At 45.2% G+C, this 17,972-nt stretch overlaps 1 long non-coding RNA gene and 1 other non-coding gene across 2 annotated transcripts; both read right to left on the bottom strand.

The window, feature by feature from the left end:
• Positions 1 to 5,737: 5,737 nt before the first annotated feature.
• On the bottom strand, positions 5,738 to 12,200 carry LOC145361678 (uncharacterized). Its single transcript, XR_013889851.1, has 3 exons — positions 11,346 to 12,200; positions 8,650 to 8,693; positions 5,738 to 6,521 (listed from the first exon to the last, which is right to left on the bottom strand). It is a non-coding gene; the product is annotated as an uncharacterized LOC145361678 (long non-coding RNA).
• LOC145361807 (small nucleolar RNA SNORD88) lies at positions 11,145 to 11,237 on the bottom strand. Its single transcript, XR_013889871.1, has one exon. It is a non-coding gene; the product is annotated as a small nucleolar RNA SNORD88 (small nucleolar RNA).
• Positions 12,201 to 17,972: the final 5,772 nt, after the last annotated feature.

Consider the following 17,972-nt stretch of genomic DNA (forward strand, 5'->3'; position numbering starts at 1 on the left):
GTTTACTAATATCCTTTCTTTTAAAGGGTGACCAGAACTATACACAGTATTCCAAGTGTGGACTTACCAATGTCTTGTACAACTTCAACAAGACGCCCCAACTCCTGTATTCAATATTCTGACCAATGAAACCAAGCATGTTGAATGCCTTCTTCACCACTCTGTCCACCTGTGACTCCACTTTCAAGGAGCCTTGAATCTGTACCCCTAGATCTCTTTGTTCTTTGCAGGACACTGCAACTTGAGTTTGCAGAAACTCCCGCATGGCACCAGTCATTTTCATTCTCGATGTGGAGATGTTTGCGTTGGATTGGAGTGGGCACAGTAAGAAATCTCATAACACCAGGTTAAAATCCAAGAGCTTTATTTGGTAGCCTGAGCTTTCGGAGCACTACCCCTTCATCAGGTGACTGGAGAATTGGGTTCAACAAACAGGGCATATATAGACACAAACTCAATTACGTGATAATGGTTGGAATTTGAGTCTTAACAGGTAATCAAGTCTTTAAAGGTACAGACAATGTGAGTGGAGAGAGGGTTAAGCACAGGTTAAAGAGATGTGTATTGTCTCCAGCCAGGACAGTTAGTGAGATTTTGCAAGCCCAGGCAAATCGTGGGGGTTACAGATAGTGTGGCATGAACCCAAGATCCCAGTTGAGGCTGTCCTCATGTATTCAGAACTTGGCTATCAGTTTCTGCTCAGCGCTTCTGTTGTCATGTGTCTTGAAGGCCGTCTTGGAGAACAACTACCCGAAGATCAGAGGCTGAATGCCTGTGACTGCTAACTGTCCTCCGACAGGAAGGGAACACTCCTGCCTGGTGATTGTCGAGCAGTGTCCATTCATCCATTGTTGTAGCATCTGCCTGGTCTCAGCAATGTACCATGCATCGGGACAACCTTTCCTGCAGCGTATCAGGTAGACAGGATAACAGTGCTCCAAAAGCTCATGCTCCAGATAAACCTCTTGGACTTTAACCTGATTTTCATTTATGGCTTTTGACTGTCGGCACTGCTCCAATCAAGCCCAACACCAACGTAAGCAACTCCGCCTCATTGTTTGACTACATATTATCATTGAATCTCCACAGTGCAGAAGGAGGCCATTCTGCCCAGTGAGACTGCACCGACTCTCCAAAGAGCATCGCTCACTCCCGCCCCAGCGCCACCACCCAACACATCCATTATAGCAAATCAACCTAATTTTAAACACTAAGGAGCAATTTAGCATGGCCAATCCACCTAACCTACACATCTTTAGACACTAAGGGACAATTTTGTACGGCCAACACACCTAATCTGCACATCATGGTAATAAGAGGCAATTTAGCATGGCCAATCCACGTAACCTGCACATTTTGGGACACTAAGGGACAATTTAGCATGGCCAATCCACCTGACCTGCACATCGTGGGAATCAGAGGGAATTTAGCATGGTCAATCCACCCAACCTGGACATCTTTGGGCACTAAGGAGCAATTTAAATGGCCAATCCACCTAACCTGCGTATCTTTGGATACTAAAGGACAACTTAACATAGCCAATCCACCTAACCTACACATCTTTGCACACTCAGGAGCATTTTAGCATTGCCAATCCACCTAACCTACACATCTTTGGACACTAAAGGACAATTTAACATTACCAATCCATCTAACCCTTTGGACAGGTTACAAGCGCTGGAAAAAAATCTCAGCAGGTCTGACAGCATTGGCAGAGGGAGATCAGATCTAACATTAGGAATCTGGATGACCCTTTGACAGAGCTATGTTATTTACAGCAGAGAGGCTATTCTGCCCAACAAGCCAATGCCAACAAATCTGTTCTACACCAGCCCTTCCACCCAACTTTAAATTAATTCATGCCATTGAACCCAGCTGCCATTTGCTCTCACCTTGTTTCCTTGCTGGTTCAATTCTGATTTCTCATCCCTCTTTGTGTTGAGATGCTCGCTATCCTTGCAGCAGCTCAGCGCAGGTTCACTCAACTGATTCCTGGGGGTAATGGTCCTGTCTGCCTTACGTGGAAAGGAAGAACAGAGAGGGCACATGGCAGGGTAGGTGCAGAGAGGATGTTGTCCCTGGTTGCAGAGAGAAAGGGTCTAGAACCTGGGGACACAGTTTCAAGATATGGCGCCTTCAGGCGAAGGAACTTTCTTCTGCCCTGAGGGTTATTAATCTTTGGAATTCTCTTCCCCAGAGGCTGAGATGTTTGATCGGAAAGGGAAGCTAGGATTATGGAGAGTCAGACAGGACAGTAGAATTCAGACTCCAATCAGAATAGCTATGCTCTTATCAAATGGCAAAACAGACCCACTCACACCTCAGCTATTGTCTCAACCCCTCACAACATGAATTTCCTTCCACCTCTCTTGCCTTCCAGCTTAGACCATCTTTCTGCCCCTTTCCTCCCAGACAATAAGCACCTTCCAGATCCTGACTACTCACTGTCTTTCAAAGAGTTTAGGGCTGCACAGTGGTTATCACTGCTGCCTCACAGCGCCAGGGACCTGGGTTTGATTCCCAGCTTGGTTTACTGTCTGTGTGGAATTCCCCCTTCAGATTAGAGCTAGTTCCAAAGATCAGGTGGCACAGTGGTCAGCATTGTTGCCTCACAGCGCTAGGGACCCAGATTCAATTCCCCAGCCTGGGTCATTCTGTGTGGAGTTCACACATTCTCCCTGTGTCTGCGTGGGTTTCCTCCAGGTGCTTCAGTTTCCTCCCCAAAGATGTGAAGGGTTAGGTGCATTGGCTATGCTAAATTGACCCTTAGTGTCGCAGGATGCATAGGTTCAAGGGCCTGGCAGGTAAATGTATGGGTTTATAGGGATAGGGCCTGTGTGGAATTGTTGTCACTGAAGACTCGATGGGCTGAATGGCCTTCTTCTGCACTTTAAGGATTCTATGATTTCCGTCCCACTCTCCCATCACTTGCACTTGAACAGCGGGTTAGGTGTAAAGATTCGCATTCTAATCAGTAATCTCTAAACTGTCTGTGCTTTATATGCTCTGTCTGAGGCCAGAACTCTCCATTCACCTGATGAAGGGGCTAACCCGAAAGCTTGTGAGTTTACTATCAAATAAATCGGTTGGACTAAAACCTGGTGTTGTCAGACTTTTTACTTGGTTGAGGCAGCAGGATGTGTAGACAGAGTCAGTGGATGGGAGGTTGATTTATATGATGAACTGGGCTTCATTCATGACCCTTTAGAATTCCTTGTGGTCTTGGGCACAGCAGGAGTGAACAAGGAAGTTAGATAAAGGAGAACCAGTGGATGTGATTTATTTAGATTTCCAGAAGGCCTTTGACAAGGTGCTGAGTAGGAGATTGTTAAATAAGTTAAATACCCATAGTGTTTTGATTAAGATCCTGGCATAGATAGAGAATTGGCTGACTCAGTAGGGATAAAGGGGTCTTTTTCAGAATGGCAGCCAGTGGTGTGCCTTGGGTCAATGCTGGGACCACAACTTTTCACAATATACATTAATGATTTGGAGGAATGAACTGAAGGCACTGTTGCTAAGTTTGCAGATAATACAAAGATACGTAGAGAGACAGGTAATATTGAGGAAGCAGGAAGACTGCAGAAGGACTTGGACAGTTTAGCAAAGTGGCAGATGGAATACACTGTGGACAAGTGAGAGGTTAATTTACGTTGGAAGGAGGAATGGATATAGATTATTTTCTAAATGGAAAACCACTTAGAAAATCAGATACACAAAGGAACTTGGAGTCATTGTTCAAGATTCTTAAGGTTAACTTGCAGGTTCAGTCAACAGTTAGGAAATGCAAATGCAACGTTAGCATTCATGTCAAGGGCTAGAATACAAGAACAGGGACGTACTTCTGAGGTTGTAGAAGGATCTGGGCAGAACTCATTTGGAATCTGGAGAGCAGTTTTGGGTCCCATATCTAAGGGGGGGGTGGGGGAAGAAGAATGTGCTGACCTTGGGAAGGGTCCAGAGGAAATTCACAAGAATGATCCCTGGAATGAAGAGCTTGACATATGAGGAACAGTTGAAGTCTCTGGGTCTGTACTTGTTGGGAATTTAGAAGGATGAGGGTGGATCTTATTGAAACTTACAGGGTACTGTGAGGCCTGGATAGAGCAGACAAGAGGCTGTTTCCACTAGTAGGAAAAACTAGAACCAGAGAGAACCTCAGGCTAAAGAGATGATCTTTTAAAACAGATGAGGGGGAAATTTCTTCAGCCAGTGAGTGGTGAATCTGTGGAACTCTGCCACACATGGCTGTGGAAGCCAGGTCACTGAGTGTCTTTAAGACAGAGATAAATAGGTTCTTGATTATAAGGGGAAATCAGGGGTTTGGGGAAGGCAGGAGACTGAGAAAAACCATCAGCCATTATTCAATGGTGGAAGCAGATTCAATGGGCTGAATGGCCTAATTCTGCTGTGTCTTATAGGAGTCATAAGAAGCTGTGATACAAGAAAGCTTTCGATGATGCATCTGTAAAACTTGGTGAGTTGAGGGGGTCATAGCACAGCTTGCTCAAGGTAACTCACCACCATCTTAAAGGGCAACTAGGGATGGGCAAATGCCAGCCAGTGCTGCCCATGTCCCACAATTTTTTTTTTTAAATGCAGTACTTTTTTTTTAAAAGGCAGTAGGGGCTGAAACCTTATTCTTGTATGGGGCAAGTGCAGGAAAATGAGGTTAGCACAGGTTTCAAAGGACCAAATAGCCACCTCCAGCTTTCAGTTAATCCTACAGTGCAGGTCATTCAGCCCATTATGTCTATGCTGACCACAATCCCACCCAAAGCTCTATCCCCATTTATTTACCCTAACTTGTTCCCCTGACCCTAAAGGGCAACTTGCCATGGCCAACCCACCTAATCTACAACTGTCAGAGGAAACTGGAGCACCCTAGCTTAGGGATTTAAAAAACAGGTGGCATGGACAAGTTGGGCCAAAGGGCCTGTTTCCATGCTGTAAACTTGACTCTAGGGGAAACCCAGACATGGGGAGAATGTGCAAACTCCAGTTACCTACACAGGGAATTAAACCTGGGTCCCTGGCACTGAGGTAGCAGTGTTAACCACTGGGGAACTTCCAAAACAAAAAAAGAAACTAAAGCAATAAACCAAATGCTAATAGAGATTCAATAAAATGTCCCAGTCCCAATGGGTGTGGAATCCACTGTAGCTTCCATCCTGCCACAGTGGTAGTGAGCACTGCTGCTTCTCAGCACCAAGATTAGACTCCTGGCTTGGGTTACAAACATGTCTGCATGTTCTCCAGTGTCCTCCCACAGTCTGAGAGATGTGCTGACTAGGGTGCATTGGCCATGCTGAATTCTCCCTCAGTGTACCTAAACAGGTGCCAGAGTGTGGTAACCAGGGGATTTTTATAGTTGCAGTGTTGATGTAAGCCTACTTGTGACACTAACAAATTAACCTGGTGTTGAGACTGAGTTTAAAGTCCAACAGATTTATTTGGAATCACAAGCTTTTGGAGCACTGCTCCTTCATCCACTCAGTTAAGGAAAGAGTAGTGCTCCCAAAACTTGATTCCAAATAAATCCACTGGATTTTAACTTGGTGTTGGAGTTGTGTGCCTCCCCCCCACCCCCCAGTCCAACACCAACATCACACAAATTTTAAGCAGCTCAAGTGTAATAATCACATCTTAGTGAATATAAAACTTACCAGTAAAGAGACATCACACAGATAGAATACATTTCTTTAATCAGATAGCATTTTTACATAAAAACTTCTAAAAATAATATATCCAAACAAGACTCATCTAGTGGTCAGGGCTACAGCAAGAGTCTCAGAAGCAGGTGCCAGCCTGTGAGGGTGGCACCTACAAATTGCACAAGGCCAGGCTTTAACCAGGCCAAGGGATAGGAACCACCTTCCTGCCTGAGAGATGGCACTCAACCCAGTTTGTACAGGAAACAGGTCATCCCTACACTTTGTTCATGGGTGTCATTGGCTAGGCCAGCATTATTGCCTATCCCTAATTGTCTTGAAGTGCCACACTCAGCCATTTCAGAGGGCATTTAAGAGCCAACCATAATGCTGTGGATTGGGAGTCACATGTAGGCTGGGCCAGTTAAGGGCAGGAGACTTCCTTCCCTAAGGAAATTAGCAAGGCAGATGGGCTTTGACAGCATGGCTTCATGGTCATCAGTAGACATCAAATTAGATTTTTTTTATCCAATTCAAATTCCACCATCTGCCAGAGTGAGATTTGAACCCCAGTCCCCACAGCATTTACCCCAGGTCTCTGGATTACCAGTGACAATACTATAGCACTGCCTGCTAGGAGGGCCTACAGGGCCAATTTGATTGTAAAGTATCATTGGGGTAGACTGGGAATCCATGTTACATTGCAAAACAAAGTTACCATCAGTGTAGAGGGTCTATCCCCTACAAGGGACTTGAATACAACTCCTGGGCAATTTTTTTTACCCCCCCACCTAGTCCAGGTACAGTCAATCCATGTTCATTCCCATCTTGGAGAACATGCTCTGCAGGTGTTCAGGATTGAAGTCACACCTATTGCAAAAAAAAAAATCTGTTAGTAATGGTTGTGAATTGCATTCAATTATCCAGCCACACTGAAATTGGCTGGAGATTTCACATTAACTACAAATCTGCCTGACAGGTCTCAGTCACTCCCCCCACCTGCACCAAGCAGCCTCCCATGCTTCTCCTCAGTTCTGCTGACATGTCAAAATCAGCAGGAGCACTTTTGAATCAGCCACACTCATAGCCCAGTGCTAATCATCATTGGGCAAAGCAGGGGAGACTCCCAGAGCAGTGATCTGTCAATACAGGTTTTCATACTGAAAAAAAAACAGACTAAATCAGACTACTAACTTTTAACTCCTTAACCCAACTTCCAACCCAAACTACTGATCTAATACCCACAGCTCAGCCACATGTTAGATGGCTAAGACCTGCTCCCAATGTCATTATAATTGTGACCCAGATCCAAAACTGTTACATGGTGGGTCTTTTGGGTGGGCCAAACAAGTAAACAAACTTAAATTACATTCGGACGAAGAAAAAGGGGGCAGCTCCCCAAAAGGAGGGGGAACGGCCCGAACAGAAACAAAAGGTACAAAGGAAACTTAAGACACGTCAAATCAAAATGTGATTATTGGGGTCTATAAGGCACCTCAGCCCCTTATATATAGTGACTGTAACACTACATTCTTATTTCCTTCTATGCTTGTCTATATACTGTGCAAGAAACTATACCTTTCACTGTTTGCTAACACAAGTGACAATAATAAATCAAATACAAAACACACCCCATTGGGACAGGTTGAAGGCCATAGTTATTTTAATTTTTGATTTATTGTCACATGTATGATATACAGTAAATATTGTTTCTTGCACACTATACAGAAAGCATACTGCTCAAAGGGAGTGTCATAACTAGGGTATAGAGGAAGATCAGAATACAACAATGCAGAAGCCCTTCAGCCCATTGAGTCTGCACAATGCTACATTCTGCACACTCATTTCCTTACAAACAGTATGCTTTGCTTGTATACTGTGAAAGTAACAATACTTTTCACTGTATCCCAATACATATGACAATAATAAATCAAAAAAACCAAGTGTCTTGACCCACCCACCTAATCTCACTTGCCAGCATTTGGCCTTGAATGTTATGACATGCCAAGTACTCATCCAGGTAGATCATCCTGCCTCCACCACCCTCCTGGTTAGAAAAGTTTTTCCTCAAATCCTCAGCTTAATGTGTTGATTTATTGTTACATGTATTGATATACACTATGAAAAGTACAGCTTCTTGTGTGCTAGACAAAGCATACCATTCATAAAGGACAGACAACAGAATATGTAGTGTTAGTCATAGCTAAGGTATAGAGAAAGCTCAGCTTAATGGATTTGATTTATTATTGTCACGTATTGACATACAAGAGTATTGTTTCTTGAACACTATACAGATAAAGCACACTGTTCATAGAGTACATAGGGGAGAAGGAAAGGAGGGTGCAGAATGTAGTGTTAGTCATAGCTAGGGTGTAGAGAAAGATCCACTTAATGCAAGGTAGGTCCATTCAAAAGTCTGACGGCAGCAGAGCTGTTCGAGTCGATTGGTATGTGACCTCAGACCTTTATTTCTCACAGGCCCCCCCCCCCCCCCGGGCAACAACAGAAGGTGGAAGAGTTTATGTACATTTAGTCCACATGTTGATCAGCCTGGCTGCTTTCCCAAAGCAATGGGAACTGTAGTCGGAGTCAATGGCTCTCATCACCATGTGAGATTACAGAATCCCAACAGTAGAGGCCATTCAGCTCAGTCTGCACCAGCTACAATCCCACAGGCCCTATTCCTGTAGCCTCACTTGTTTACCCTGCTAAACCCCCAACACTAGGATCAATTTAGCATTGCCCATCCACCTAACCAGCACATCTTTGGAACTGTGGGAGAAAACCATAGCACCCTGAGGAAACCCACACAGAGAATGTGCAAACTGCATACAGACAATGACCCAAGGCAGGAATTGAACCTAGATCCATGGCACTGAGACAGCAGTGCTAATCACTGTGCCACCTCATCCCTGGAGCTAGCTCTAATCTGAAGGTGAATCCCCCACACAGAAAATGGGCAAGTGAGACAAAGTTAAAAGGAAATTTAAATACTTACCAGTTAGCAATTGCTGCCAATCCCAAACCAAGATCCTTTTCCACCTAGACAATCAAATTATATTAGTTGCATTAATATAGAAACTAAAACATTACACATACATCACACATGGAAAACCACTTAGAACTGAGGAAATGCCACGCAACTAGCATTATACACATTTCCCAGCTCACCCATGCCAGCCCCAGGACAATTTCACCATCCACAATGTTGGGATTGGAGCCAAGGACCTTAGGTTTGTGGTTGACCAGTTATTACTAGGCCACAAGAGGAAGCCTACAAAATTCTAAGACTAGACACAGGGTAGATGCAGGAAGGATTGTCCCAATGTCCAGACCCAGGGGCTCACAGCCTTGAAATTAAGGGATAAATCTTTTAAGATGGAGGAGAAATTCCTTCACGCAGTGAGTGGTGATTCTGTGGTATTCTCTACCATAGCAAGTAGTTGAGACCAAAACATTGTATGCTTTCAAGTTGTTAGATAGAATTCTTGGGGTTAAAGGGACCAAAGGATATTGTGGGCAGGGGGGCAGAAAGAAGGGATCAGACTATTGATTTGGGTGATTCTAATGAATGATGGGGTGGCACAGTGCCAGGGATCCAGGTTAAATCCCACCTCAGGTCACCAGCCATGTGGAGTTTGTACATTCTCCTTGTGTCTGCATGGGTTTCTTCCCACAGTCTGAAAGATGTGCTGGTTAGGAGCATGACCTGAACAGGCACCAGTGTGGTGACTAGGGAAATTTCACAGTCCAGAAGGTTATAGGTGAGCTTAGTCAGTAGGGACATGCTCTGCACAACTTGTGGGTTGAAGATCCTGTTTGTGCTGTAGTTTTTCTATGTTTTCTACGTTCTAACTTCATTGCAGTGCTAATGTACACCTACTTGAGATGAACAAACAAGCATTAACAGGGTCAAGGGCCGAATGGCCTAATCCAGGCATCTAACTTCTATCTAGCACTTTGTAATCCATCTGTGATGCATTAATTCAAAACAAGACTTCCAAATCAATTAAAGGTTAATGGATAGATTCCCCCTTTGGTAAATTTCACTTGCAGGGCCTGTGATGAAGACTAGTCGTTAAAGGGTTAATGACAGGCAGGTCACATTTGTACAACACTGACATATAAATGTGTTAAAAACCATTCAACAAGAAAATATTGGCTCAAGAGGTCTTGCTGCAGCTGTATAGGGCATTGGTGAGGCCGCAGTTGGAGTACTGTGTGCAGTTTTGGGCGCCGCACCTGCGCAAGGATATTTTGGCCCTGGAGGGAGTGCAGAGGAGGTTTACTAGGCTGATACCGGAGTTGAGGGGATTGAGCTATGAGGAGAGGCTGAATAAACTAGGCTTGTACTCGTTAGAGTTTAGAAGAATGAGGGGAGATCTCATTGAGATGTATAAGATGAATGGGATGGATAGGATAGAGGTGGAGAGACTCTTCCTGCTCAAAAAAGACAGTAGGACTAGGGGGCACAGCCTCAAGATAAAGGGGAGGCGGTTTAGAACAGAGTTGAGGAGGAACTTCTTCACTCAGGGTGGTGAATCTCTGGAATTCTCTGCCTGTTGAAGTGGTGGAGGCTGCCTCGCTAAATATTTTTAAGAAGCGGGTTGATGGGTTCTTGATAAGAGAGGGGATTAAGGGTTATGGGGAGAGGGCGGGAAAGTGGAACTGAGCCACAACAGATCAGCCATGATCTTATTGAACGGCGGGGCAGGCTCGAGGGGCTGGATGGCCTACTCCTGCTCCTATTTCTTATGTTCTTATGTTATGTTCTTATGAGTGGGAACTTACATCCCACCAAAACCAGTCTGATCAGCAAGCACCGTTCTTCCCCCCCCCCACAAAATGGAACCTTCTACAACAAGCTGTATTAATTGCTCTCTAGATTTCAGAAGGCTGTTACTCTCAACTGCCCTCTAATGGCCAAGCAAGCCACTGACTTCATAGAATTTACAGTGCAGAAGGAGGCCATTCAGCCCATCAAAGTCTGTACCAACCACAATCTCATCTACACTGTATCCCCATGAATTTATCCCTAGCCAGTCTCCCTGACACTAAGGGGCAATTTTAACATGGCCAAACAACCTGACCCACATATCTTCAGACTGTGGGAGGAAACCAGAGCACCTGGAGAAAACCCACACAAACACAGGGAGAACGTGCAAACTCCACACAGACAGTGACCCGAGCCAGGAATCAAACCCAGGTCACTGGTGTTGAGGCAGCAGTGCTAACCACTGCACAGCCCTAATTTTTCCTTCAAAAGGAAATTAGGGATGACCAACATCCCAAGAATTTAAAAAGACAGAAAGATGTTCCTTGATCCCTTTAACCCCAAGAACTATCCAACTTCTTGAAAGCGTGAAAATGTTACTTCCTCATTCTGCAGGATGCACAACCTGCATTGAAATACTGTGATACCACGAGCTCTCGAGCAATATTATTTGTACACACGTATTTAAGAATTGAAAGTGGACAGGTCCCCAGGCAAGGTCCTCACTCAGGCACCTGGAATGTCAAGTCACCAGGTGGCACATGTATCCCTCAGAGATGAATCAGAGCCCAGTGCTAACATCATGGTGAGGACCAAGGCCAGGGGTGGGGGTGGGGCACAATGAGGGTTACAATAATTGAAGACTCCATCAGTTTATTTAAACATCAATACATCTCTCGCAATTCAATATGGACACTTACCCTCTCAGTGAGCTGCATTCCAGAAGATTCCAAACCCTTTATACTAATTCAAAGTTTTTTTAATTAAAAGAATTCCTACCCATCCTTAAAGGAAAAACCTCAACATGGCCCTGCTCCTGACCGCTTTACACAGGCACGAGGAGGGGGGAGAAGCAGCTCCTGAAACACCACCCTGCCATTCCCCAATCCACTAGGGGATTTTCACAGTAAATCCATTGCACTCTCAATGTAAGCCTACTTCTGACTAAAAGATAAACTTTGATTTCTGCATTCGATAGTTACAGCTTTCTTCTCCTGCCCCAGACCACCCACAATCCATGTGGGCAATGCCCTAATCCCTATGGGCCATAGGAGCAGCATTAGGCCACTCACCCCATCGAGTCTGCTCCACCATTCAACCACGCCTAATATTCTTCTCATCCTCCTGCCTTTTCCCCATAATCCCCCTATTAATCACGTCCATCCAGCAGCCCCAAAATCCACGTGATTTTTCTATCCATCATTCCCAGTTTTCCCTACCTCCCTCCACCCTACAAAACAGGCCGCCCACAATCCATGTGGACAATGCCCCAATCCACGTGGTTTTTCCATTCATCATTTTCCCCCGGCCAGACCACCCCACTATTATTGGAAGGAGTTGAGGGACACCCACTTCACTTTAAGATTGGGATCAGAGGGGGGCGCGGCGCCTTTAAGGCTCCACGTTCGAAAAAAGAACGTTGTGACACTGTTGCAATTTCAGCCGCTACATTGTATCCACTGGCTTCCGCCTGAGGGATTCCCAGTCCCCACACCTCACTCCAGTCCCCCGGCTACCCTCCCCTTCCTCATTCCCGCCTTATTCACTCAATTCCTCCAGCCTCACTCAATCTCTCCATCTCCCCCTGCCTCCCTCCAGCCGATTCCAAACCTCTACCCTCCCTCAATCCATCCAAAAAAAAACTACACACTCTCACAAATATCCTCCTCTTGTCTCCCCCACTACCTTCCAGTAAGCCGAGAGGAAGAGCGTGCCTCCCCCAGCCTCTTTTATAGCCCAGCCTCCAAAGCCCCAGCGTGTTAGGCAATGAGGAAATCCGCCTGCGCTCTCATTCCCCTGTTTAGTTTGCAAATAAATGTATGATTTATCGGTGTTAAATGCGTTTTTTTAAAAAATGCTTATCATCTGAATTTTCTAAACAAAAATGAAACCCCCGAAAGGATGAGGGTAGCCCCAGGGCATTCTGTTAGCCACCCCAGCCACTCCGGGCTTGAGAATGCGCCTTAAAGTGACACTGTCCAAATGTCACAATAACTTCCTGCACAGCTTCAAACTGATTTAAAACAAATCGCCTTTGCTGACCTCTTGAAACTGCTCGTTGAAAGGCCAATCTGACACCAGTAAAAAGTCTCACACCATCAGGTTAAAGTCCAACAGGTTTATTTGGTAGCACGAGCTTTCGGAGCGCTGCTCTTCACTTAGAATCATAAAGATTTTATAATGCAGAAAGAGGCCATTCGGCCCATCGAGTCTGCACCAACAACATAAGAACATGAGAAATAGGAGCAGGAGTAGGCCATCTAGCCCCTCGAGCCTGCCCCGCCATTCAATAAGATCATGGCTGATCTGAAGTGGATCAGTTCCACTTTCTCACTTTCGCCCCATAACCCTTCATTCTATCAGAAACCTATCCACCCGTGACTTAAATACATTCAATGAGGTAGCCTCCACCACTTCAATGGGCAAAGAATTCCAGAGATTCACCACCCTTTGAGTGAAGAAGTTCCTCCTCAACTCCGTTCTAAACAACAATCCCATCCAGGCCCTATCCCATATCCCTACATATTTACCCACTAATCCCTTTAACCTATGTATCTCAGGACAGTAAAGGGCAATTTTTAGAATGGCCAATCAACCTAGCCCACACATCTTTGGTCTGTGGGAGGAAACTGGAGCACCCGGAGGAAACCTGCTCAGACACGGGGAGAATGTACAAACTCCACACAGACAGTGACCCAAGCCAGTGTTTGAGCCCAGGTCCCTGGAGCTGTGAAGCAGAAGTGCTAACCACTGTGCCACCGTGCCGCCACTCACCTGATGAAGGGGCAGCATTCCGAAAGCTCGTGCTACCAAATAAACCAAACACTGGACTTTAACCTGGTGTTGTGAGACTTCCCACAGTGCCCACCGCAGTCCAATGCCGGTGTCTCCAAATCCATCTTACATCAGGCAGCAAGACTGCAAGGAACCAGAAAGGGTTGTGTGAATGTAGCTCAATCCATCACACAAACCAACCTTCCAGCTATTGACTCTGTCGACACTTCCTGCTGCCTCGGCAAAGCAACCAGCATAATCAAGGACCCCACGCACCCCGGACATTCTCTCTTCCACCTTCTTCCTTCGGGAAAAAGATACAAAAGTCTGAGGTCACGTACCAACCGACTCAAGAACAGCTTCTTCCCTGCTGCTGTCAGACTTTTGAACGGACTTACCTCGTATTGAGTTGATCTTTCTCTGCACTCTAACTATGACTGTAACACTACATTCTCGTTTCCTTCTCTATGAACGGTATGCTTTGTCTGTATAGCACGCAAGAAACATACCTTTCACTGTATGATAATACATGTGACAATAATAAATCAGATAATATGAGAGACTTTAATAGCGGGGAGGGGATGCTGATGGCAGTGAATGAGTGGGGTCAGTGGGGTGCAGGGGAAGAAGAAATTAGTGATCCAGGGACAGGAGCTTCAAGGGAACATAGAAACCCTACAGTGCAGAAGAAGGCCATTCAGCCCATCGTGTCTGCACTGACAACAATCCCACCAGGCCCTATTCTCTGAACCCCACGAATGTACCCTGCTAATCCTCCACCTTGGCACAGTGGTTAGCACTGCTGCCTCACAGCACCAGGGACCTGGCTTCAATTCCGACCTTGGGTCACTGCCTGTGCAGAGTCTGCGAGTTCTCCCTGTGTCTGCGTGGGTTTCCTCCAGGTGCTCCAGTTTCCTCCCACAGTCCAAAAGACGTGCTGGATAGGGTGCATTGCCCGAACAGGTGCCGGAGTGTGGTGACTAAGGGAATTTACAGTAAGTTAATTGCAGTGTTAATGTAAGCCTTACTTGTGACAAATAAATGAACTTTACTTTATAGATGGGTCTTTACAACAATCAACAATGATTTCATGGTCATTGTGACTTTATATTCCAGATTTCTTAATTAAATTTAAATCCCAACAGTTGCCAGGATGGGATTATGAACTATCATTCCCCAGAGCATTAGCCTAGGCCTTCAGGTTTACTAGTTCAAGTGACATTACCACTACGCCATCATCTTTCTGAGAACAACTGAATATCGACAAGTATGAGGTAAGTGGTGCCCTAATCATAAACTTCAGCTTAGGACATTCCAGATATTCGGAAGAATCTGTCGATAGTTTCGTATTTTCATGAACATTCTATTGAAAATATCGGCATAACTATAAGGTTCATGGTGAGAGATATAGGAGGGATGTCTGAGGTAGATTCTTCATGATGTGGAGATGCCGGCGTTGGACTGGGGTAAACTCAGTAAGAAGCCTGACAACACCAGGTTTAAGTCCAACCGATTTATTTGATAGTATCAGACTTCTTACTGTAGATTCTTCACTCAGAGAGTGGTTGGTGTGTGGAATACACTGCCTGCTGTGATAGTGGAGTCGGACACTTTAGGAACTTTCAAGCGGTTATTGGATAAGGCACATGGAGCACACCAGAATGATAGGGAGTGGGATAGCTTGATCTTGGGTTTGGACATAGCGCGGCACAACATTGAGGGCCGAAGGGCCTGTAATGTGCTGTACTGTTCTATGTTTCTATCTGCTTGCACAGAAAACAGTAATCCAATTCCATCAGATATTTAATTTGATTTTGATTTGATTTATTATTGTCACATTTTGGATACGTGTACTGTTTCTTGTCCGCTATACAGACAAAGCATATGCCATATGTATTATTATACAGTGAAAAGTATTGTTTCTTGCGCGCCACACAGACAGAGCATACTGTTCACAGAGAAGGAAACAAGAGAGTACGGAATGTAGTGTTACAATCATAGCTAGAGTGTAGAGAAAGATCAAATTAATGCAAGGTGGGTCCATTCAAAAGTCCGATAGCAGCAGGAAAGAAGCCTTTCTTGAGTCAGTTGGTACGTGACCTCAGATTTTTGTATCTTTTTCCCGATGGAAGAAGGTGGAAGAGAGAATGTCTGGGGTGCGTGGGGTCCTTGATTACGGTGGCTGCTTTGCTGAGGGATCGGGAAGTGTAGACAGAGTCAATGAATGGGAGGCTATTTTGTGTGATGGATTGGGCTTCATTCACAACCCTTTGTAGTTCCTTGCGGTCTTGGGCAGAGCAGGAGCCCATACCAAGCTGTGATACAACCAGAAAGAATGCTTTCTATGGTGCATCTGTAAAAGTTGGTGAGAGTCATGGCTGACATGCCAAATTTCCTTCATCTTCTGAGAAAGTAGAGGTGTTGGTGGACTTTCTTAACTGTAACAGGAGCAGGGAGGGACTGGGACAGGTTTTTGATTTGATTTATTATTGTCGCATGTATTAGCATACAGTGAAAAGTATTGTTTCTTGCATCCTATACCAACAAAGCATACCATTCATAGAAAAGGAAACAAGGGAGTTGGTCCTTGCAGGTTTGGAGGGCTGAAGGGCCTGTTCCTGTGATGTAATCCTCATTGCACTTTGTTCATTGAAAGTGCAGGATGTAGTGTTACAGTCATAGCTAGGATGTAGAGAAAGCTCAACTTAATGTGAGGTTGGTCCATTCAAAAGTCTGACAACAGCAGGGAAGAAGCTGTTCTTGATTTAGGAGATAGAGTCAAGTATTCACAGCATAGAACAGGAGCAATAAATAGAATTAGATGGCATACTGGGAACAGCTTACAGGAAGACTCCTCACTCCAGTGCCATTTGGTTGTTTGTGGTCTGGATTTATTTAATAAGGAACTGAGCCAGAGAAACCAGGAATGTCCGAGGTGAGGTCTCCGCTACGTGCTGAGATAGGCGTCTCTTTAGAGGGAATCCACCAGTAGTCTCAATATTACCCAGCTTTAGAGGGTAAAGTCAGCCAGGATTCTCACTCCTGATCACCGTCCGATGCCCCAGGCTGGAGTCGCACTGGCAACGACACTGAAGAAGGGAAGGATACATCTGGCTGTGACAGTCAAATAGCTTGCATTTGAGGCACACTCACAACTCACTCACATACACACTCACACACACACATACGCACACTCACACTCACTCACACACATACTCACACTCACATATACACACACTTCACACACTCATTCACACATGCACATATTCACAAAAACACACACACTCACACACACACTTGTACACACTCACACACACTCTCACATACACACATATACTCATACACACACACACACACTCACACTAATACTCACACACTCACTCACAATCATATTCACACATACACATACTCACACACACAAACTCACACACACACATACTTACTCACACCCACACAGACACACACTCACACTCAAACACACACATTCACACTCAAACACACACACACACACACACACACACACACACACACACACACACACACACACACACACACACACACACACACAGGAGTTCAGTCTCTTTAATTAGTTGCAGAATGGATACAGAGAATGAATGGAATCCACCTGTACCTACAGGTGGGGCAAATCATCAAAAAGAACATTTTCTTAAAGGGGAAGGTCTCGCAATGTTCACCCACATCCATAAGAAGCACTTCAACTCATGGCACTTCTGAGCCTGAATTCATGTGTTTGCCATTATAATTATACATCAGCAGAGCTTTGCTGGCTTATAATTAGATCCACTCCACCCAGTCTCTTGACGATGACTAAATACAGACTGGAATTATGTCTGAGGTTTGAGCGGATCTCTTTCAAGTCTCTTTCAATGGGCCGGATCTTCTGGTCCTGTCAACAGTGGGGATTCGCGTTCAATGCACCCTCTGCCACGGGGGTGCGCAGAGAACGGGAAACCTTATTGACAGCGGTGGGACCACACAGACACGGGGAGAACATGCAGACTCCACACAGACAGTGACCCAAGCCAGGAATCAAATCTGCGTCCCTGAGACAGCAGTGCTGACCACTGTGCCACCGTGCTGCAGAAGGTTGGGTGGACTTTTCCAAGCGCCGTCCCCATCCCCACAAGTGAGCGGGCAGGTAAGTGGAGCTGAGTCCACAAAAAGATCAGCCATGATTTTATTAAATGGCGGAGCAGGCTCAAGGGGCCAGATGGCCTACTCCTTAGTTCTTAAGTTTATGTTCTTGTAGGTGGCGGAGATTGCAGAATGTGTAGAGAGACATTGTCATGCTATTGGGGTGGTAAAAGTAGTGTCACGCAGGCCACAAAGGTCCTGTATTCCACACCCACCTTATGTTGAACTAGATCCTGAGCTGGAGAGGGTAAAACCAGCCAGTATGTTGATTACTCTCTAGTTACTGAAGGTGTAAAGTGTTTACGAGTGAGGAGGAATAGCGCTGACGTGTGATGCTACTGTTGGTGAATAGCTTGCTGATATTTATTGGCTGGATTAATGTGTGAAGGCTGGCAATC

The sequence above is a fragment of the Carcharhinus amblyrhynchos genome, chromosome 35 (assembly GCF_965287045.1).
Source record: "Carcharhinus amblyrhynchos chromosome 35, sCarAmb.v2.hapA, whole genome shotgun sequence".
Lineage (NCBI taxonomy): Eukaryota > Metazoa > Chordata > Chondrichthyes > Carcharhiniformes > Carcharhinidae > Carcharhinus > Carcharhinus amblyrhynchos.